Below are 24977 nucleotides of genomic sequence, written 5' to 3'. Positions count from 1 at the left end.
GGTAATGGACGCGTTACTAGGTTTTCAATGACTGGCTCGGTGAATTAACCCAGAAGAGCGAGTTACTAAAATGAAAAGCCGCAACATGGGTTTGTGTTGAAGGTCATACGCTGATTACTTATTGATCCCAACTCAATGTCGGCCTTAATGTTTCCTCGTAACTGTTACAGATGTGTTTCTGGGGACATGTGGGGTAAGAAACACACATTTTACCCAGACAGAATATGGTCTAATGGCAGAGGAAGGGGAGATGGAGAAAATAGCAGTTTGCAGGTGAGATGGAGAGACGGCACCGACGGGCTCTTGGCACCCGACCCTTGCACCTCGCTAACACGCCGTAATGGTCTGAAAAAGAGGAGACGCATCTGAAGAGAAAAGAGCGATGGTGGATTACTGTCTTCCAACCTTCCAGCGTCTGTTGTTTGTGGCGCGCAAATTGATCCCAAGACTTTTTTTTTGAGTGTGTTTGCAATTTGTCCCCTTAGAATTCTCAGGTTCTTGCGTTCAAGATATAGTTGTGACCACGTTTTTGATCACAGTTTTTGTTTTTGTCAGTTTTGTTCGTTTATTTCATAAGTGTATGTGGGAAGTACTGTTTTGCAGAACCGTGTAATTGTGTTAAGGCAAGATGCGTTTGTAATTATAAGATTTTGTCTGCAAAAGTTGGCAAAAACAAGCAATTCTGTTCCAGTGGTCAATTTATTTTAATTGAAAAACTGTGTTAGAAAATACTAACATAAATATAGTCTAACATAAAAAATATCTGAAATTAAATCTGAAATTGCTCTTTTAAATCAAACAAAAAAACTTAACTATAATAAGCAGTTGAATGTGATTGATCAATTAAAATGTATTCTGTTCAGTTTGGTTAAGGCACATAGAACTTTAAAAGTGAATCTTAAAATGTTAATTGCTCATAAAATTGTCAAAAATTGCACACAACTGCATTCACTGTGGTTATAGTGTGCTGAAATGACCCAGGAAGAGATGAATGATTGAGTTTTGATAAAAATGTCAGATAAAACCATAATTCTTATGGAACAAACGATCTTTGTACGTTATGTATGTGTCCATCTGCACTGAATTGACCATGAAACAAAATCCAAGCTGCTCTGCTGGTTTAAATGTGTAATTTGGGACACTATTGCACAGTTGGATTTGATCATTTATAGAACAAAACGGCAGCTCGGACTTTGCATTTTCTTTTAGGAAGAGCTAAATGAGGATGTCTAAATTCAAGAGTGTGTTGTACTTTTGCTTTTAAAATGTGACATCTCATGTTGTTTTGTTTTCTGTCAAAACTCCCTCTTTGACTTTCCTGGCATTTCAAAAACAAGGAAAGAAAGCGGAGACAGATATTGTGATTTTGTCAGTCAGCACAAGAAAGAGACATTCCTCAGAGGAAACAAAACACTCATAAATAAATCATCTCCAAAGAGTAAACTTTGGACTCAGAGTCAGTGAAAGTGAAAAGACCTCACCCATCCTCTAACGTGCACAAAATCTAAAAATATAATGTTTGGCCAGAGATGGGAGCAATTATAAAGCATCTAAAAATATAATCCATAAATTTGCTTTGAAATAAAAGTCAATGTCAAACTTTGATGAAAGCTGTTTAGAAGCCACAGATTATTTTGAACTCGGAATACAAAAACAATCAATAATAATAAATGCTAAAATAACATAAAAAGCACTCTTTTTTAACTTTTACAATTGAGTGTTTGATTGTTAGCTCATAAGTTGTATAGGATTGGTGACTTTTGTGTAGACAGTTTATGAACAGATATTAAAAGCCAGCATTTTATTCAAGTCTTGTTTGATCTTAATGTCCAAACTCATGGGTTTTGGACCAAAACCATCAACAGTAAAATTGAGGCCTACACTTGCAGTTAAGGGGTAAATGCTATTCCCGAAAATATATATAATTTCTCTTACTGACCCCTAGTTTGTTTCTTGCATTTGCTGTACATTTTTTAGTCAAATTAGTCACACTTTTTGAAGGATGATTAATCGCATTACACACTTTATTGCACACTTTAAGTAATAGGCATCATTTTAGAGGGGTTCATTTTTGCTCGTGGCTGTAACTCTTATGGCGACAGGTGCAAGCTGTTCTGGGGTTTTATTTTTGTAGTTTGATGAATTACTGTATTTGGCCCATTTCACTAGTTTTAGAAGCTTTATTTTTGTCACGGAGCAGACCTCTGCCGCGTCTTTGGTCTGCTCTGTCGCACGGAGCAAATCTGTACCGCTCTTCTACACTTCACGTTCATAAACATCATCTGCTTAGTGATCTGCTCTCTGATGGATTTTAGGTGTATATTTAATTAACTGTATGATGACAACTCTGCTCCTGAACATTCCTCCTTTGCTCAGGTAAATCTCCCATAATCTAAGAGAGAGTGTTTGGTCTAAACAGATCATGTGATTAATCTGTATCGATTTATGATTAATGCATTAATATTCTATGATTATTGACATGAATGAACGCATTGACTTTGACTATCAGGGCTTCAGAACTTACACTACAGAAGCCCAAACATAAAAAATACATCCTTTTTTTAGTCTCGCCTGAATATTGTCAATTTGTAAAAGGTCCTAAGCACGACATTCTTCATTGTGTGCTTATGCTGTTCATTGCACATGCTGTTTTTTTCTGTGTAAACTGTGTAAAGTTTCAGATCTCTAGGAACAGGCATTTTGGTGCTGTTGACCTTTTTGTATCAAAAAGTATATTCGGAACAAGTTATCCAAATATGTGCCAAACAGTTTTACTACAATTGTAGCTCCTCTATGATAAAAAAAAAAAAAAAAAAAAAAAAATCATTTGTATGTTTTGGAGACTACAAATACCTATTATAACTGCTAAAAACAATGTATGTGAAAATACTTACGTGAACATGTGTGTAACCATGAATTCCCCAATCTTGTTTGTGTGTGTGGGCATAATACTACACATATTTCATAAAATGCATGTCCAAAAGGCTAACACAATCAAAAAACGCGGCGCGTAAAATTGTGCACCGAAAAAACGGTCTGTTTACTGCTTTATGCAGCCAAATAGTGATCTCCCAGTAAGGCTTATTCCTAAAACCCACCTACCATTCGAAAGCATGGCTCATTAGCTAGAATAATATGACAATCAAAAAGTACTACGTCACTGCTTTAGCGCGCTACCAACTGTGCAGGAGTCATAAGGGGATGCTTGGTTTATGTAAAGAGCTGTGCCAAACGAACCCGTGAACGGAAAAACTTGTGGATTGTCTCATTTTGTAGCTGAACGTGTGGGGAAGACAAACACACCCAGCATCATATTGCATCTGGAATCATTGTTTTGATATGGACAGGGAGAAGTATCAGACAAGCTATATTTGTGAGTTTTTTCACCGAAGAAAACACTGTTTACTGGACTATTTCTCCAAATGGGATTACTTCAGGAACAATTCAAGAGGATATTGTTTTTCTGTGGATTGTTGCGGACAAAAAGAGTACAGCTACTTGATTGAGTCTATAATTTACAAAAGTTTTCATTTGGAATTTTCCATCAAACTTATCCGGTCTTAGCCAGACGATGCTCACTGTAAAACCTACACTCCTCGTGTTGGCGATTTCCTGGAGCATCAGGTGTACAAGAGCCTTTGGGTGCAGATAGAGCACGGTCCCAATCAGCCTCCTCTCCTCTCTGTGTGTGGGCTCATAATTATCACTGTGTTTGAACCGCCGGATGAAAAATGGTGAATTACAAATGAATGTGCGTTAGCGATTGTACCTGGGGAATAAAGCTCACCCGTGGTAACAGCTTTCTCTGCTTAAAGCCTCATTTACAAGCTGTTTGTGCAAATGGATGAGACTAAGTGGGAATTTGAATAACAAACTAAATGGCTTTCAGGGGGTTAACCATGATTGGCACATCTTACATAGATATGTGGAAATCAATCATGTGTGTGAGGGTAATTTGTATGTTACTTTGCTGTAATAGACTGCTCAGCCTTTGTTTTCTTATAGATTAGTTGTAACTGTGCTGCCCGGTGGTGGAGTGGTTAAGAAACAGCACATGCCAGGCTCCATGTGCAGACTCTGACTCTTTACTTCATATCCTCCCGTCTTTCTAATCCCCCCTCCCTCTCATCTGTCCTGTCCAATAAAGCATACGGGCCAAAAATCCTTAAAAAAAAAAATAGTTTTAACTGTAAGAAAAAGATTTATTGCCATTGACAGTGAACACAATTCATAAACATAGGAACTTGTTTCGGCGTTGAAGTGTAACATACAACATAATGCAATTAATAATAATAATAGCAAAGTGTCACGAACGGCAGAACGGAGCCAAATACGGAACTGGAAACAGGTGACGCTTAAACAGCCTTTAATAGTACAAACAGAAAGTATAAAGTCACTGGTGTCAAGACGACAAGGGGAGATACTTCCAGCGGTGGTCAGGTCTAGCATACAGCGGTGTCAGAGAGCAGGCGAGAGACATAGTCATAAATCCTTTCCAGGTCTGGTACACGGGCAAACGGCAATATCAGAGATCAGGCAGAAGGGAATCACAAGACGGTCCAAAGTCCAAAACGGCAAACAGGAATCACGAGGAGCAGGCAGGAATCAGAGTCAAGAGTCAAAAGTCAACAATAGGAATCAGAATCAAACCTCTCGAATGCTGGGGCTAACAGGGCAACACAGACAATCTCGCACTGAACAAAGGAAAACTGACACCTAAAATACTACACCCAGGGATTAGCAATGAGGTACAGCGGTGAGTGAGCTGAGAGACAAAAGGGGCGGTAAACCAGAGGGAGAACAAGAAGGGAGGAGAGAAACGAAGAGGAGCAGAGATAAAAGACTGAAAAAGATGACAAAACATCTAACACCAGATCAGATCATGACACAAAGTATATCAAATAAAAAAAGTTAAGAATTTACTAATACAATATAAATAAACTTAAACTTGGTCTTAGTATGTACACAAACTTTACAGATGGTCTGAAATAGTGTAAAAAACATTGCATTGGTTTGAATAATTGTTGTGATAAAAAAGTGGCAGTTTTTGAGTGTTCTTGAGTCCAACAGCAGAGGGAACTGTTATTGTGGAGGGAGGTTCTGGTCCAGATGGACCGTAAACTCCTGCCTGAGGGGAGTGGCCTCCTGCCTGAGGGGAGTGGCTCAAATAGTCCATGTCCAGGGTGAGAAGGGTCGGCTGTGATCCGACCTGCACGTCCCGGAGCCCTGGAGTCGAGAGTCTGTTTGTCCCTGGCTGTGGCTCCAGTGTACCACACGGTGATGGAGGAGAAAGGATGGACTCGATGATGGCCGTGTAGAACTGCACCATCATCTGCACTGGAAGATTGGCTTTCCTCAGCTGCCACAGGAAGTAAATCTCTACTGGACCTTCTTGTTGAGGGAGCTGACTCCCACTTGAGGTCCTGGGTGATGGTGGAGTCCACGGTGGTGATGGGGGAGTCTGTGGTAGTGAGGGGGTTGTGACTTCACTGAAGTTCATCATCATCTCCACTTCTCCACTGTTACTGCTGCACCAGGAGACCAGCCGTCCACCTCCCTCCTGTACACAGACTCATCCCTGTCCGAGATGAACCCGATCATTAGATGTGCTTTTCTTCATTGAGCTGCTGTAAAGGTGCAGTGCAAAAACAGCAGATATTTAGAGCCAATATTGTATTTAATTAATTAATCATATTTTAAAAAATATTGTTATTGTAAATAATAGTAAGTAAACTGCACAACTGAAGCCTAATTGAGTTTAGGATATCTAGTTTGATTAAACAAGTGTTTCCGTGCCTTTACAGCAGTTACTTTACACGCTGTCCTGGTGCAGTTCCACATCTCACTCTGCACATCTGTCCGTGTGGCGCTCTCGTCCTCTGCCCCGCCTCTCGCTCAGAGCTCTGCTCTCTTCTCATGCAAACAAAGGAAGTTTGAAGCAGTGAGAATAATCACACGTCTAATGACTATTGCTATGTAAAGTCCTAAAAATAAAATCTAATACCACAGGCTTTTTGATTTTGTTATAGTTTTCTGTGAGGCCATCAAACGCTGACAGGACAAATGTATTACTCATTGTTGTAATGTTTGTCATTTTATCCCGTTGTTCTTGAGAAATGTGTTTGCATGAGCTGCTGTTTGGGGGGGGTAAATAAACATGCTGTAGAATTCAAACGAGCCGTTTTGAAACTTTGTTAAATAACATTTTGATATTTTTAAGCAGTAATAAATCCCTTCAGAGCAGATAGTCAAAGACAGTAAATGCGCCAACAAAGCAAAGTGATCTGTGTGGGTGATTGCATGCTCTTCATGGTTGTGGGAGGGTATCCTTAGGGTGCTTTGGGTGCTCCCATCCAGCCTTCAATTTAATAAAGAAGCTAATCCTTAAGATCCCATAGAGTACCGTGGTCAGTCACACAAATAAGTTCTCCTTGGCCAGCATGGTTGCAAGGTTATCTTAGGGCAGGAGTGTCTAAACTTTATTCACAGAGGGTCGCATTATGAAACTTTTATGGAGCAGAGGGCCACAAACAAGCCGTCAATGTTGAATTAATGAATCATTTGACATTTTGACATTGTTTCGATGAGCATCCACACCTTTAATAAGACTTGGAACATCAATATTAGGTGGTATCACATCAAAATGCTTGAATTGTTCCAATTTTACAGTAAAAAGTACTACTTTTTGTTGTTTGGACCAACTTAGCAGGCAGCAAACAAAATTTGGTCTGAGGGCCGTGTTTGGCCCCCGGGCCGTAGTTTGGACATGTCTGTCCTAGGGGTTCTGGCCTTAAAAGTAGTGATGGGCGGATCGACACCAAAGAAGAGTCTACACTAGAGGCCATTTTTGTGAGCATACTGACCTCTGTCATGGTTTTACCTCCTGTATCCAATAAAAACCATGTATCATGATTTTTACAACGTTGCTCAATTTCAGGAACCTCCGAGTTGATCTTAACTTCTACCTGGATTAACATAAAAATAATAAATGATATACTATACTATACTTTGGTTAGGTACAGCTGCAGTTAAACAGCAGCGCAGAGGTCAAACAAACAAAAGTGTTTCGACTGAATTCATTCCTTCAGTTCATTGTGGAGTTCTGGAGTTTAGAATGTGAAGGAAAACATAGGACAGGGACACAGCGGGATAAAGCTGTCTGTCACCAGTCTCACTGCAGATGGTTTGGCTTCATCAGAGGACACCATTGTGTAAAATACTTGTACTTTGTACTGAGTAGCGGAGAGTACCTGCTGCTAATGCAGGGCCAGTGTATACATGTATTTCCCTGTCTGAGGATTTAGACAGAAGTTCACTACTCAAGTAAAAGTACAATATCTTAATACAAAAAAAATACTCTCTCACTAACTAGCAAAAGTACTCTATATTAAATGTACTTAAGTAACAAAGTAAAAACATAGTCCATCCTTACATTTAATAAAAAGAAACTGATTAATTTACAGCTCTGGGGATGGATGGGGGAGAGTGAGCAGGAGGGAGTTCAGATAAAAGCTGTGGGGTAAGAGCTGGAGGGAGTTAGAAAAAGTCTTTACAAAAAGAAAAAAAAGAATTGTAACGAGTCCGCTTTAATCATGTAGGGAGTAGAAAGTACAGGTACTTGTGTTAAAAAGTAAGGTTGAAGTAAGAAGTTGCCTGAAAATGTAATACTTCTTTCAAGAAGAACACTGCACTGACAGTATTTCACTATAGCGGTGCTTCTCATACATTTTTCTGGTGAGCGCACTTTAAGGATAAAAAATGTGTGTTCGGCTGCGAGTCTGCGTTACAAATAGACTGTCCTCTACTCCAAGCAGACTTGTAACCTGAGCTCATACGTCACGTCATACGATACATCATATTTACTACAAAAAGCACATGGTAACAAAGCGGAATGGAATGTAAATGCAGACGCAACATATTATCACCAATGAGCGGTCAGTTAGCAGAGTTGCAAGTTAGACAATGAGACGAGTTCAGAGGGGAACAGGACAGAAGTATACGTGAAGTGGCAGAGGTGCGCTGAGGGAGAAATGTGCAAAAGCTGTGCCTTGTCCTAAACCCAAGGGTGTATGATATTGGGCACACAGAGTCAGGCTGTCCCACTCCTTCGCTGCTCTTTTGTATTGAGAGATTAACCCTGTGTACTGTCATTTTCGGGCTTTAAGCCGCTATTATTTTTCCGCATGCTTTGAACCCTGCGGCCTATTGACCTTATTCTGCCTTGCCTACTTTTCCCTCTTTTCCCATGTGATCGGCACTGTCATTGTAATCTCACTTCCGGTCCAGCAGAAACTCCTTTGGTTTAAATGGAGAAGAAGGGAAAAGTCTTGCTGTTGTCATTATCCAATGTTCATGTGACCAACAAGTCAACAATCTAACAATGCAACGATTCCCTGGGCGGCCCGAAAACGACTTTTTAGTCTGCGTAGAACTTATCTTCTCTTGAAGTTTGCAGCGCTATGTTAACTAGTACAACTGGAAGGATGGATTAGTTGGAATGGCGGCGCGCAGAGGGGCTTCTGGAATAAGGAGAATACAACAGTGCGGCTAATTTATAGATTTTTACTGGCCAATGGCCGCTGGTGGACACTTCAGCAATACACTTAAGGACGTGTCCTCTGGGTGTTGAGCTTTAGAACGCTGTGTGTTTTATTTCAATCTGATTCATAGTCACTGAGAAAGGTCTATTAAGGAACTGACTCTAGACACGGCTGAACGCGAAGACATATGGAGCACAATATACAGCGGTTTAGAACCTGCCACATTGAAATGAGACGTTCTTGGCCTGACCTGACCCAAGTGTCAAGAGACAATCTTGCATCACTACCGTCAACTATCTCTCTGTGTAAATATCTCATCTTACAACGTAATACTCACTGGCTCAGCACAAGCCCAGGAGCAAATCAAACCAGATGTGAAGACACAGATACAGGTAAATAAGCTCACACAGAGTAATCAAGGACAGAAGGGACAGTAGGGACAGCACAGATGTGCTCTCTGTATGCACAGCTTCAAAATGCTGTGTTTTATTACAATCCAACTCATATTCACTGAGAAATTAGTTGAATGAGGCCCAGACATATGATACAGCGGTCTGCATTTTATAACCCACCCTGCACTGAAATGAGAATTTCCTGGCCCGCCCAATCCCGAAACGCAGCTAACCCGCAGAAGCCGCAAAACCCGCGGCACCCTCGGTTCAAAATTACATCTCCCGCATCACTACCGTGTACCTACATGGACACCTGGGGCTTATTGGAAGGTGCAGTCTATATAATGTGCAATTTATTTTTTCTTTAGAGCGGTGCGGTTTATATTCAGGAGTGCTCTATAGCCCAAAAATTATGGCCACTGGAAGAAAGTAAAAGAAAGTTTAATTTAGTTTTGAGAACGTCACTGGTCTCCTGAGTTCAACACACACACATTTGATCCATATATTTTTTTTTATTCTTCTTTTCATCTTTTTCACTCTTTACTTCCCCTTTCTCATCCTCTATCTTTTGTCTTCTCAAATCTCTGTCTGATTTGCGCTGGTCCCGTGGGAAATCAAACAAGAAGAATAACGTTGATATTGCAACAAAAAAAGAGGAGGATCTCAGAGTCATAGGCGAACAGGCAGCACACCTCGGTAACCAACAGAAAGGGACCACGCCAGAAACGAGTGCTGAAAGAAAGAAGAAAAGGACAATTAAATATCCAGATGATTGAAAGAACTACTCCATATATGTCCCAAGCCTCGGGGAAACAAGGTGGCGGTACATTCAAGTCAATGGTGCATGTTGACAAAAACATATATTTCTTCCGCATTACTTTTTTTAAAACTATTTTTGTAGTATATGAATGATTGTGATTGATAACGTTTTTTTTTACCATGTTGTCAATCTTTAATAAATGCAAATGAAATCGGTTTAATAATTTAATAGGAATAATGAACATGAATACACTTCTGTTATAAATGTAAATCTGTTTATAACAACTGTAGTTTGAGTTGCAGTCCTGCAGTCCTTATGGCAGGAAACAAAACAATACAACATAAAATAGAATGTTAATACAACACAAGAAAATCCTCACATGATGGTTTGATTTTAGCTACAGTTTGAGTTGAATTTGAAAGCTATAATGTGGGTACATTCAGTGTTTCCCTTCTTTCCTCACCCTGACCATAACTCTACTTTCCGAGGATATCTGCCACATGCAAACCTCATCAGGAAAGCTCAAGTGGAAGTATCTTGTAGAGCTGAACGAGGGAAAACGAAGGTTCGACACTGGGAAACAAGTTGAAGATGGCACATGTGTGGGAGAGACAGAAGATGAAGCTGGGGACACAGGTATTCAGCAGCAGTGCTGAACAACCCCATGCTCTGGAATATTGCAACAAACACCTGCATTTTGTGGACAAGGATGATGCCCAGTGTCGTCATCTACTGACCTATAAACTCAGTCAAGATCACCTAGAGCTTTTCTTCTCCTCTGTCAGAGCATGTGGCGGATTCAACAACAATCCCACAACCAGACAGTTCACTGCAGCCAACAGACGTCTTCTCGTCAGACATCAGATGAAGACTGGCACTGGCAAATGTCCACACAGACCTCTGCATCGATTAACACCAACACCTGGAACCTGTTCTAGAAGCCCACTCTGTGAGCATGACTCACCCTGTCCGTGCTGTTAATGTTTTCTCTAAGTAGTGACAGAATAACATCTGTGACCCCTGTACATTCGTTTCTTCTCCTGAAGAATCGAGGAATGTAGAAGCCACCAGAGGGAAGCAATGCAGTTTGTAAAGACCTCCTGAGAAAAAGAGTCTCCTCAGGAGGTAGAGCCGACTCTGGCTCTTCCTGTACAGTGCGTCTGTGTTATGAGTCCAGTCCAGTTTGTGGTTCAGATGAAAACACCCAGGTACTTGTATGAGTCACTCTCTCAATGTCCCTTCCCTGGATGTTCACTGGTGAGGGGTCTGCGGAAGTCCACCACCATCTCCTTTGTCTTTCTCGCGTTGATGAGGAGGTGGTTCTGCTGACACCAGTCCACAAAGTAAAAATTAAAATAAGTGTATATGTGTCCACTAGTTTTAATGTTAAAATTGCACTTTTGAAAGAGTTAAGTATTTTACACATAGCCAGAGTTAGGTTTAATAACCATGTTTTTAAAACCACCATTCCCTGGTGGTAATAAGGGATCATCTCAAAATGGGTTGAAGCTGAAAAGACTTCACCCCAAAAGACTTTGTCTGGCTTCACATAAAATTTTACACGTTGATAAAACGATTGTAGCTTGATAGACCTGCTCACCTCTAGTGAACATCCCTGAACATCCTTTGGTAAGTTTATATTTAGAAGTTATGAACTCTCCAAATAATGTCACCTGTCGCGCATGTTTGTTTACTCAATCCACATGGTCCATGGGCCCTAGGGGCCCTACGGCACATCCCATTCAACCCAAACTGTGAGATGACCACATTGAGACAGTCTCAAGAGGATGAGAGAGTGAGTAACTAATGTTTCTTGTCAAAACCTGTAATTGTCAATTACCTGAGTTTAGACCTTAGACATGTCAGAATGACAAACCGCGCCGTGCTCCCCATACACACTCGCCGTACTCGTGAGCGCAGCGCTCGCCGTGTTGTCGCCGTGAGCGCAGTGCTCGCCGTGAGCGCTTGCTCCGCGCACTCCGAGCACGCACTCGCCGCCTAATGTTGGCCTACTGCTCGTTGCTGTGAGAATTTTTTAGCATTTCAAAACAATTACTGCCACAACGATGTATTGAAGCTTCAAAGCAACAAAAAGCCGAAATGTAGGTTCACCCCCCCCCCCAAGACGAAAAATATTACGTCGTTTCAGCTTCAACCCATTTTGAGATGATCCCTAAAAGTCCACACAAATGACACTAGTGCCTGTGTAACCATAACATTATACTACACTAGTGTTAGTGTTAGTGTGTAAGTTTCTTTTTAATTTACACCTAGCGGTGTAATACAAAATCACACTTGAAGTGGATGATTTCAAGAAAACCCTCTATACCCGAACCCTACTATGCCCACCATAGCCATGAACCTGCAAACACATTGTACTTTTAATACAATCATGACTCGATTTACCAGCTGCTGTAGTTATCAAAACATTTATAATTGAAAGACAATTTGAACAGGCAATCACAAAGAAATGGATGAAACCACTGCACCAACAACTAAGGACTAGACCGACACCAAATCACACACAGACTCAACTTGGAAATGGACAAATTGGAAAAAACGGGACTAAATGGGACCCTTATTTTGGACCTTGTGTGCCTTAACTTTTCTTTTCTTAAGATACCTTATTTTTCTTAAAACCTATTTCCAGATAGAAGTTTAAAACATGGAACATGGAGAAAGATGGCGGCCACACAAGGAGCTTCTTTTTCAATCGCCGCAAGTGAGGGTGTTAAGTTTAGTGCACACTGAGTTTAACAAGCTAAATCTACACCAACACTTACTCTGGTAGTGCTAGTTCTAATGAGTTTGGTGTCAGATTAACTCTGGGTGTTGTCAAATATCAGCATTGTCGGGTTGCGTTACTTTTAATAGTAAAAACCACTGCGCATGGGGCACAAATCTTACCCCAGTTTGTTTTTTGATTTGTTAATTCAGTCACACATCCGTCTTTAGTTTTACCTGCACTTGTAAGAAGCCATTTTCATTTCCACTTGTTATTTTCTACATTTCGCTCATGCAGGAGAATTGTATGTATTTCTCTCAGTGATCTTTTGTACCGAGCCGCCGGCCCCACATACATCAGACTGTTCTATGAGGCATTAACAGGCCTCTCTTGTTTCTGCCTCTCCATCTCATTATGTGGCGCGTCACCTTAAGACAGACACAGATATGCACTGCCACATGCACACGGCTTTACCCATGTGTAATTATCACGCTGATAATTAGATGAATTTAAATGAATAGATGGTGTCAGATAAAAGGGCTGACCTCTGCGTGAAGCGGAGACACACAACACAATTGTAATACACCACCACACATACAAAACATCTGCACAAACACACTGTTACTTTGATAAATAGACTAACTTTCTGCTTCAGTCGTTCCATAGGTCTATTCATGTCATGTGTGGCAGACAGTTCTTTTCACTGTCATTGACAGGAAATGGTACAGCCTAAATTTACCAGCACAAATTAAACCAACACAACAGCAATTTGCAGAGGCAAAATTGAAGTCAAAAGTCAAAAGAAAGAAACACTGATTCTGCTACAGGGGCACCCAGGTATTTTTCACTTGGGTGGCCCAAGGGTGGCTCTATGGCCAAAGTCAATGCCTCTATCAGCACAGGCCCACCAGGTCACTAGAAACACCCCTGATCACTACCAGTTCCATAATAACATAAGACTATAGTTACAATCTTCTTTTACAATAACAATGGAACACACATTGATAGGAAGCACCACAGCTATCCTGGTGTAAACTGACTCAAATGTGGCCACCATTTTGTTCAAGAACAACTAATACCAGGCACTGATCCACAGTCATTTTGGTCAGATTCACATATGAAGGTCGGCTTTTTGAATCCCGTTTCAGACATAAAAACATCCTTTGTAGAGCGGTCAGATCCACTGACCCGCAGGTTGCCTCAGGTGAATACTGCCGTTGTGTCCTTTGCCAAGACACTTAACCTGCCTCACCCCCAGTGTGGTGTTTGAATGTATAAAAGTGCAAATGTGACCATTTTGTTATATTTGACAGAAAACCTGTCAGGAAGGTCAATTGTTGTTTATGGATTAGGTACTCTGGCTTGAGCCTATTTATGGGTTTCAGCTTCCTTTTTATACTGTATGTGATATTTTGATGTTGATATTAGAATTATATAATTGTTTTAAAATGCCTAAATGACCTCGCCCCATGATACCTCTCTGACCTGGTGCCACACTCTCAATGCGTTTCCCTCAGACCATGTATGCTGTGCTTGTGGTTCCTCGGTCTAAAAGAAAACTTAGAGGAAACATATAATTTTCTATGGCTGATCCAAGATTGTCCAGGAGTTTCAGAGTGATTTCAATCCAAAACAATTTAAAATATATAAATGTATATCTTTGAATGGGCAAATAGTCAAAGTAAATGTAGATAAAACATAACAAAGTAAGTGAAGATGAAAGAAATACAACTAATAAAAAAGGTGTTTTAGGGAGTGATTTAAAAACAACACATGAATCAGCTTGATTCATGTGTTGTTTTGGATTGAAATCACTCTGAAACTCCTGGATATCTTTAGATCTCTACCAGTCCCGTCCTTCTTATTTGAACTGTGTTTTCATGTTTTCTTTTTATCGACTATTGAGTTCATAAAGTTGCCAACCAATTGTTTGTAGAAGGTGAATCAGTGACTGAGAAAGTCTTAATCCTCTCCAACAGCATGGTCCAGTGCTGCCGCCATCACAGGTGGGTCTTTATGTAACAGATGGTGTTTGGAGACCACTCCCGCCACACACTCAGGGGTCCAAACACTACTACCTCAGGCCAAACAAACACAAACCAAAACCCAATTGTCAGCTTTTGCTCTTGGCTGGCCCACTAAATGAATTAAACATTTAAAAAAAAACTCAGCGGTAGACTCTCCTGTCCTCAAGCAACCTACTGCGATTTATACGTTTGTCAGTGTCATTGAAGGCAGACTGAGTCCAGATGACTACAACTGAAGCTTTTTCTACTATTGAAGGCAGATGTTCGGCCGAAAAATAACCTTTACTCAGAGCAGTGAAATAAATGAGAACAATGTTATGCATGCGTTGTGAAGGCTGAACTTTGGGCGCGTCGGATTTGCCTTCAGTTAAAAGGTCAGGGCTTTCTAGATATCGCTGTAATGCAAAGTGGCTGCCGTCTGTGAACACAGTTTTCTGTCGATGTTGTTGTTTCGGGCGGTCTTAAGTGAATCTTCCTCTGCTGCATGTGGAAAGTATTACTGAAACAAAAAGCAATTAGCTGATCAAACCCAACAACACTAAACTAAAATGTAATAGGGGACATTTATGTTCTCATTCTGCATTGCATATTTTATATTTATTATTCTGGAAACTCGTTTTCATTGTGTTATATAATGGGAAAGTCCTTGTGCTATTGCTTCAGAGGGTTGATTAGACTAATTAGAGCGAGGGGGAGAGGATCCAAAAAGTGTCACATCCAAATAACAAGTTCTCTCACCAAAATAGATGGAGGCTGCATTGGATTGATAGATTGATGATGATGATGTAGTTGCTAGTATTTCGAAAGACCAATCTTGAAAGTGGACTCGTCTAGCTTCATCAGTCAACAATGAGCTTTTACCATTTTCTCTTTCTTTTTCTATTTTTTACTATGAACACAAAATGTAAAATGTCAGCCTTTGTCATAGATGAAGATAAGATAAGATAACCTTTATTTGTCCCATAATGGGGGACAGAATTTCAAAATTCCAGAGTTGCAACACAGATTAGACAGATAAGGCACAGAAGTATAATAATAACAGATAACTTTGAAATAGCTCTTATAATCTTAATAATAACAGTTATTTACATCTGTTAAATGGGCAGAAAATATTGCACCAGGATGATTGATATTATGTCAAAGTATTGCACATGAATATGACAGTATTACACATGATTACACATTATGAAGCTGAATGACACATGTTCAGAGCTAACAGTGTTTGTTGTAAAGTCTGACAGCAGCAGGAAGGAAAGACCTATGAAACCTCTCCCTCCCACAGCGAGGGTGGATCAGTCTCTCACTGAAGCTGCTCTCCAGAGCGGACAGAGTGTCCTGCAGGGGGTGACACTCATGGTCCAGCATAGATGTGAATCTAGCCAGGACCCTTCTGTCCCCCACCTCCTGCACCGAGTCCAGAGCACAGCCCAGGACGGAGCTGGACTTCTTGATGACTCTGTCCAGCCTCTTCCTCTCCCTCTCTGTGATGCTGCTGCTCCAGCAGGCCACACCGTACAGGAGGGCTGATGCCACCACAGAGTCGTAGAAGGTCTTCAGGAGTGGCCCTGTCACTCCAAAAGACCTGAGTCTCCTCAGGAGGTAGAGCCGACTCTGGCTCTTCCTGTACAGTGCGTCTGTGTTATGAGTCCAGTCCAGTTTGTGGTTCAGATGAACACCCAGGTACTTGTATGAGTCCACTCTCTCAATGTCCCGTCCCTGGATGCTCACTGGTGAGGGGGCAGTCGATTATCATAAAAAACACAATGTCTTTATAGATTATATATGTTTTGGTATGGTAATGAAGTATAATTCAAATAGTTTATATTTTGCTAAATTTAAATTGCAATGCTGAGACGCCCATCTCTGCAAATAGTAAGCAGCGTATTTTCTAGAGGTGCACAATACATAGGACCAGTATAGGAATCGGCCGATATTCATTAAATTGAGTATTATCGGTTTGAGTCTAAAAGCACTGATATCAGTCAGCGATGTTATGCCTCGGTAATGAAAGAGTTCACTCTGCCATCCCTTCAGAAACAGGAAGAAAACAACAGCTCTGTGGACAGAGGTTTTCTGCAATATTCTAAGAGAACAGACTGTAAACCTTAATTCAGTCTTTATATTGGAGTCAAAAGACCCAGAAATAACAAAGTTCCAGACTTTATATTTCTCCTACTCTGAGTGGGCCCCCGTTGTTTTCTATCAAACTAGCCTCTTTGTTTACTATCAGCCCTTTCATGGGCTATAAGCCTTTATTGTATCCTGGCTCACACTCTCTCTCCTCCCTGTGTAACTGATTAGCATCCAAATGCCCTGGGCATCTACCTCTCCAGGGATTCAAAATTCCATTATAAACGACCGGAAGTTTGAATCTTAAACTACCATTTCTATTTAAGGACGTTTCTTATTTTTTTTTAAATTAAGATTGCCTCTTTAACTCCTCTTTCAAACCATCTTTTCTCCTTGCTTAGAATCTTCTCCTCACTGTCTTCGATAGAATGGTTCGTAGCTTTAAGATGAAGATGCACGTCAATCTGTGGTTCTGATTTGCATGTCTTCTGTGCTGATAAAGCCTATTGTGCAGAGGCTGTTTAGTTTCTACTATGTAACGCTCTTTACAAAAACTGGTTCACCCTAACGACAAGATGCCAACACAAAAACAGAGTAATGAAGTTTACTCTATCTAATGCAGTGAAGAATATTGTAAAGTACTTACATAGGAGAGACAGCCACTTCACAAGAGGCAGACATTATTTTGTAAGTTTTCCTCCTAAATGATCAGCTTAGAGATGGTTGTTCCAAATAACTTTAGTGTGAGATGTTTAAAGAAGGAGGAGAGACTGAGTGTGTGATCAGACACAGAGTATGAGGAGGAGAGACTGAGGAGGAGAGACACGAGGATGACACATGGACTGCAGAGGTTCAGAAACACACAAAGAAAACAGGAAATTCACAGAATGGAAAAGTGTGAAGGCGAATAGTAATCATAAATTTTAGCCAAAAAATATATAGCTTAGTATATATTAGCCTGTCTATAGCTAAACACAGAGCTAAATAAAATGTTTTATTTTACAAACGTTTTACTTTTCCCCCAAAATGAAGGTATAATGTATTGTAACTCAACATTTTAAAATAGATTTGATCCTTATTTTAGAATACAGCAACATTTATTTGTTAAAAACATATTTTAAAAAAGGGTTACCAATGACCTGACAAAGCAAAGAAGATATCAGTGTTTCCAATTACATCAAACACATCATTATTGGCCTAACTTTTCCATATTGGTGCACAATTGTCATTATATTTTACGTGCTTTTGTTACTACAAAGTGGCACCACAAAATGTTTGAACCACATGACTGACATTTTGGGGTTGGTGTGTACATGTTCTGCTCACTCACACCTCAGACGCAGGACAATGCAGGATTCCCAAACCATTCAACAACAATCAAAACACAACTTTGAGTAAGATAATGCTGAATTAAAACCATTACAACAAGATTAAAAATGTTACGAAAGTCTATTTGCTGCAATGTTTCTCCTTTAACAGTACTGCAATTCGGAGCTTGTGAAATTCAAATGAACAGACACTGGTCACATTTATCATAATTTATCTGATTGGTCCATGCTGTGATTGCTTTTCCAGCCTTACACTCAAACCAAGCAGTACATCATGACTTTCTTTGTATAGATTAGAATTAGAAAGACTTACAGCTAGTCAGGCCACAATTTTTCTTTCACCTTGCTCCCGCTTTCTAGGTAGAAAAATATCAATCAATATCTCATCTCCAATGCAGTAAAACCCTTTAGTGGCTTGTTGACGCACATGGTCTGCAGACTTCATGAAATGTTTATGTCCCATCATTTGTGACCATATATGAAAAACAAAACCAAACAAAAAACTGTATTGTAACTTAAATGAGTCACCTTTTCAAATATATATATATATATTTTTTTAAATGTTGCATCTTTCATATTCAGTCGGTTTGACATTTTCACTTTCCTGGTTTTGAAATACTAACTTCCATAATGATGATGAGCAGAAAACAACTTTTAATCCCACAACAAGGCAAAGAGAGATTGTTTAAAATGTTCTAACAATCAGACTCCAACATCAATCAGATCATTACAATAAATTAAACTAAATATACACTACAGAACACATGCAAAACAGAGGATTAATGCGGCGCAGGAGCAAGCTTTGGCTGAAGACCAGAGAATGAATATTTGCTGCTATTTGTATTTTGCATTTGCATTTGTGTTTATGTAGCTCTATCCTAATGTCTTTATACTGGCTGTATGTCAGACCCCGTGCTGTGAATGCACTCACCATCAAACACAATGTTTATTTAGAGATGCAAAAATAAACCCCAAAAGAGATGCATTTAATACTTTTATGTAAATGTCCTTGTGAACTTAAAGGTTCATTGATGTATGATATTGTTAGGCATTTAAACTACTTTGAGTACATTCAGCTTTCCAGAAGTATAATCAGAAGTATGTGTTTTGGAAATACCTCAAAGCTGTTGACATATTAGATAGAAATTTGCGGGTGATTTTGTCTGTACTTTTTCATTTTTGAGTTTAAACTTAATAAATAAATCAGACTTGAATTTGAAGACTTGAAGGTGCTACTTTAAGGGCTGATCTCTATGTCTCTCTGCATTGCATTTGGTGAAAATGGCCCTTGAAGTTAAATTTCCCATACAAATCTACAGATGCCAGTGGAGAAATAATACATATTTAAGTGCAGAAAAACAACATGAAGGAAAAAAGAGTTTTACCTGTGGTGTCTGACCTTAAAAACATGTTTGTTGTCAGGAGGAAGAATTGCTTCTTGCTGGTTTGGGAGGTCAAAGTTCATGGTCACGTGCAGGAGATTTGGACACTCATTATTCAGCCCTGGAGTGCTTCTCTCGGGCTTAAATCCAGGTGCTGTTTGAGTGAGAAAGATGGCAGGTACAACATCAGAGCATTATATATATTACCTCTCCATTGATTTGAGGCCATTAGTCTAATTACACGAGAGAGCATGAGCAGAGAGAAAGTGGACGTTCTGTTTACGGTCCAAGGATATTCAGGTAACACTAGATGGAAGTAATGTGACATTGGCAGACACAGAAAAAGATGAACATTTTATCATTCAATTTATTCAGCATGTGCTACCTTTAAAACATGGATTGTTACTATTATTATGCTGGGACTCTACATATTAATGAACATACATGACACACATTCATGATTTTAGCCATGGACCACTTTGCATCCATGGTCCCACACTCCAGTGGTCTCCCATCCAAGTCCCAACCAGGCCCACCCCTTCTTAGGGTCCGAGATCTGATGAGAGGGTTAGGGTTGCATTGACAGGTGTGAGCGGGGTCAACCCTCCAGGGATCTGATCTGTAACTTGGCTTGATAGTTTCACCTGCTTGTCTCCATGAAGATTGCAGTTTGTATTCTATTCATTCATTCTTCATTGTTAATCTCAATGGTGCACAATTAACATAAGTATTCGTAAATATTTAGTGTAAATAAAACATTAAAGAAAAAAAAAAGCACAAATAGCTGCCCTTTTTTTTAAACACCACAAAAATGCAAGATGGTCTGGAGTACATTTTGATTTGGACAGGAACGTGCAAATCATCCATGGCTATTTACAGCCGTAACATGGAATATTCTAGGCAAAGTATTGACAGCTCTATGGAAACAAGCAGGTGGCGGACGCTCCACCGGGAGAATTATAATCAACTTTTGAGGCTGGTCTGTGTAAAATGTACTTTTTATCATGATAGTGAAATGTGTCCTCCGCATTATCCTTCAGCGCAGATGGAGAATCCTGCATTATACCATTACACCACCGGCAAAAAATGATAAATCTTCTATAATCTTACCTCTTTGATTATTTTTCCCTAATTTTCATATTTTTTTATATATACATAATTTCAGTCAACCAGACATCTAAAACTGAACTTTACATCCACTCAAATCCAAACAAAATCAGACCGTGACTGTAATACCTCCATATTTTTCATGTATAACTCCGGATGGCATTGTTGGTTTACATAGTTAATTATAATTCTATATGTTTGTTCAACCTCCACTCACCTTGCCATACGTTATCTATCCAAGGGTGAGTTGTATATGAAGGACGGTATAAATGAAGTCATGTACCGTTCACTGTGGGAAACTAAATGAAGGTCATCTTTTAAAAGCGGGTTTTATATATTGAGAGCCAAATCAAATAAAAATACAAGCATTGGTCTGGTAGAAAGTTGTTTTTCTGGCTTTTTGAAAGTAGGCGGTCAAAGTGTCCAAGACAGAGCACCAAATAAAGCCGTTCAACACACTTCGCCGCTGGCTTCATTTCTGTCTTCGAGGTAATACGTTTTCGAGGAGGGTAAAGCATTGAAAACAAGCTGCTAGTTGTCTATTCATCACTGTGGCTGATTGCCAATAGGCTCTTTTAGACTTCTTTGCTATTGATTTTTGAGCCATTTGAGCCACCGTAACACTAAAAGGAGACTGATTCGGAACATGAAATGGGAAGAGGTGCTGCTTCTGAAGTGCAAATGGAGCTAAAGCTTTTACTCGTTCACAACAGGAGAAAGCAACAAGATGTTTTGAATATGATATCCAGAGTACCCATGATAATATGTCTTTCTATAACATACAGTACAGGATCCAGGGGTGGAAAGTAACTCGTGCACATACATACTGTAATCTCTTTGAGTACATTTTTAAACATGTACGTTTGATAATATATATAGATATAATTGAATGACATTTTAATTATGTGCACGTTTCTTAAAGCTAATGCTAACTGTAACGTAGGCTGGTCTTCAGCGGTTGGAGCTATGTGAGACAAGACATTGACGTGGTCCACATCTTTTTAATTTTCAATCAAAGTAAAGTGCAAAGTGCATGATGAAAACAAAATATGGCGGCAAGGAGCTGTGTCTCCTCCACCATCAGAACAAGGAATGATGTTCCAGGCGCCTTTTATCCTGTCACACAATCGGGGAAAACTACAGATGATTGACAGGGATGTAAGCATCATCATTATCTCATAAAACTTACTAAACCTTTTTTTTCCCCCAAGACAGACGACTTCAGTTAAAGTGCTCCAGTGCACCAGATCTAAAAAGGACAGACATTACTTCAATAAAAATTGTATATCAACTTGGTACAATTGTCTTTTTGAAAGTGCAAATTGATGCTTAAATTGCTGAGTGCAATTAAAGTGCCAAATGTAATTTAAAGTGCAAATAGTGAAAAGTGTCACGTGCTAGTGGTAACAAACGGCCTCTTTGTTACACTAACTTTAAATAAAATGTCAAATAAACAAAGTAAAGAATGTGTGCTTGTCTGCTGTTTGTTATTTTATTTTCTTTAATTTTTTAAACAATAGAAGTAGCGTAGCATTCTACAACTCTGTGGTGGCATCAGCCCTCCTGTACGGTGTGGCCTGCTGGAGCAGCAGCATCACAGAGAGGGAGAGGAAGAAGCTGGACAGAGTCATCAAGAAGTCCAGCTCCGTCCTGGGCTGTGCTCTGGACTCGGTGCAGGAGGTGGGGGACAGGAGGGTCCTGGCTAGATTCACATCTATGCTGGACCATGAGACTGATCCACCCTCGCTGTGTGAAGGAAAGGTTTCGCAGATCTCTCCTTCCTGCTGCTGTCAGACTTTATAACAAACACTGTTAGTCCTGAACACTCGCAATACTGACCTAACCATGTGCAATTCTGTCATATGTGCAATTGCTGTGAAATTCATGGGATAGGGCAGAGTCCTACCAGAGAGATCATGTGACGATGCGTCATCTGCTCTGACTGGCCAGCGCTCAGGGAATAAGAAAACAACTTCATTCTTAAATTAATCAAGGTTTGTACAATCATATCTATAATTATTCTAAACCCATTTAAAAAAATAACCACCAGTAAAAACAATTTTACTTGAGTACAATTTTAGAAGTAGTATGTCAACAACAAATATTCTCTAATCTTCCCACGATTGACAGTATCCAACCCACACAGAAAACAAAAAAAGTCTTTATATACATTGTTTTGACTGTGCATCTGTTCTCACACGACCGCTCAGTGAATCAGAGCAAACAGAATTATGATGTTATGTTCTGGAGGTGCTCCTGGTGTATCTCTTTTCTTTCTATTTATGGTCAGTCCTATGCACGCATCAAGCCAAAGGACACAAGTCGCCGTTGTCATACCGTTTCTTCATTTATAAACACCCCTTGACCCTAAAGAACTCCTCTTCATTTGAATATAATATTATCTAAGTGGTTATATGAAAGAAAGCAAAATATCTGATGTTTTTCACACGTTATACGTGTTTGAATCAGTTGTGTCGTTGTTAGGTGTGACATTTAATCCTTAATTAATTTACACATGGTGTGAAATGTTTTTGAATGACAAAGTGAGCCCATGTTTATTAACTAAATCTCCTCAATTTGATTTGGGCTTGAGGTAGACCAACCTTAAAGTGCATTATGACATGTTTATAAGTTGACTTCCTGGTTGGACATGGACCGTATGGAACACACTGAGGCACTTCCAGACTGTTGCCTTTCAACTATTGTAAACGAGGCTCAACACGTGTCTAATTTAAGATAAGATAAGATATGATATTCCTTTATTGTCCCACATGGGGAAATTTCATTGGTGCAACGCAGGTAGATACAGAGGTAGATACAGAAGAACAGATCACTTATAGGAAGTCTGAAAAACACTTAGTAGAAGATCTCCTATAAATAAATAAAAACTTACAATGAATAATATATACCATATCTGAATATTAAAACTGTCAGAAAATCTTGATGAATCGATGATATCGATTTTTGTTAATGCTGATATAGATTTTCTATAGATATCTTACTGTCACTTGACACATGCATTATCCTAAACAAAGTAATCATATGGCTACAGACACATTGAACGCATGTTTCTATGCTAACCCTCTGTAGAGGCACGTTGACACAAGACCAAAGCGATGAGGTGCAGATCAGGATTCTGCGCATCGCATTTTCTGCATTTTGGCTGAATTGAGCAGCGTGAACGTGCATCTAAGCGCAAACAGCATTTGTATGAACAATGGACAAGAAATTTAGCGCAGATGAAGCACAGCGTGATCAATGCGGCAGTTCAGTGATGATTCCTGTTTTCCTGCCTTCCTGCCTCTGACCACAATTGACTGATAATTGTCCTTAATAGTCCGTAAGCGCATTTCTTGCGATAATATGACAGATCCATGGTCTCTTGGCAGGAGCCATCTTGGGCCAAGTTTCTTGGGGTCCTTTATTTTACCGGTAGGTGTCCCCAGAATGCTTTGCACACATGTTGTTGGGACTTCCGGTTCTGGAGTACTGTAAATCTAAACGTGCATCCACGTCTCGTGTCCCAAATCTTCTTTATACACCATGGACCACACAAAATATCTTTGCGGTCAGTAAGCACAACCAGAAATAAACCATATATTAAGTGCACCGAACTATTAAGCGCACGGACGGCTTTTGAGGACGTTAAAGACTTTTACGTGCGCCTTATAGTACGGAAAATATGGTAAGCCAAAACTCCCTTTAAAGTCCATCTTTGTCAGAGCTGTAAAATATCCCTCATGTGCAATGAGTCTAACTCACTGTATGTGATAATTACATCACATCAGCATTCTCATGTGCAACTCTGCTCTGATTTCATTCACAGTTTCAGATATTTTCTAAAGATGCTCAGGTCAGTCTACAGTTTTAAATCAGCGGGAAGAGAGGACGGGTCCATTGAAAGCAAAACTGGACTGTCCAAAAGATGTTCTGAACTTTGGAACTGCGCAGTCTCCACTGACAGAGGCCAGACCAGAAAACAGAGGTGACACATGATTTATCAGTGTTAAAAATCATGTTTTAAAAAAAGAATAAAGTTAAAGAAAATAAACTAAAAAACAACAACTTTTCAATGTGCTCAAATTTACAACATTTTCAAATATAAAAATAATATGTTTCTGGATGATATCACAATGATGCCACCTCATGGGTTTTCTGTCAAATACCTTAATTGCTTATACAATAATACTACAGGCCTGAGTGTAATGGGCGAGGTCTGTTACCTGAGTGTAATGGGCAAGGTCTGTTATGTGATGGCAGTCAATAGACTGCATATTATATAACTCACAATCCTAAAGAGAATGCTTTTGTCTGCATTGTTCAAAGTAAACTCATCTACACACAGGCACATTAGGGAGCAGGTTATTTTTGAATTAATTGGCAATTCTATGTGAAGTTGCTTAGAGACACTTGCATATCAGTGTGGATCTCAAAGGTACAGCAGTCAACTTGGATAATTCCCAATAAAAGCGGAGCTAATGTCCCCGCGGCCGGCCTGCAGAGCTCTATATCCCTCACATATCCTGCTCTGCTGATCTCTTCTCTTTAATTAGAACGGAGACGCTTCACAAGGGCTGGGCTCGGCACAAAAATATCTGCACTTCACTTGAATCTCTCCAATCAAATCAAAGTCCCAGAGTGTGACC

This window comes from Eucyclogobius newberryi, unplaced genomic scaffold (genome assembly GCF_026437365.1).
Source record: "Eucyclogobius newberryi isolate DKJ021-1_F unplaced genomic scaffold, fEucNew1.0.hap1 SCAF_20, whole genome shotgun sequence".
Classification (NCBI taxonomy): domain Eukaryota; kingdom Metazoa; phylum Chordata; class Actinopteri; order Gobiiformes; family Gobiidae; genus Eucyclogobius; species Eucyclogobius newberryi.
Note: the sequence above shows the minus strand (reverse complement) of the source record.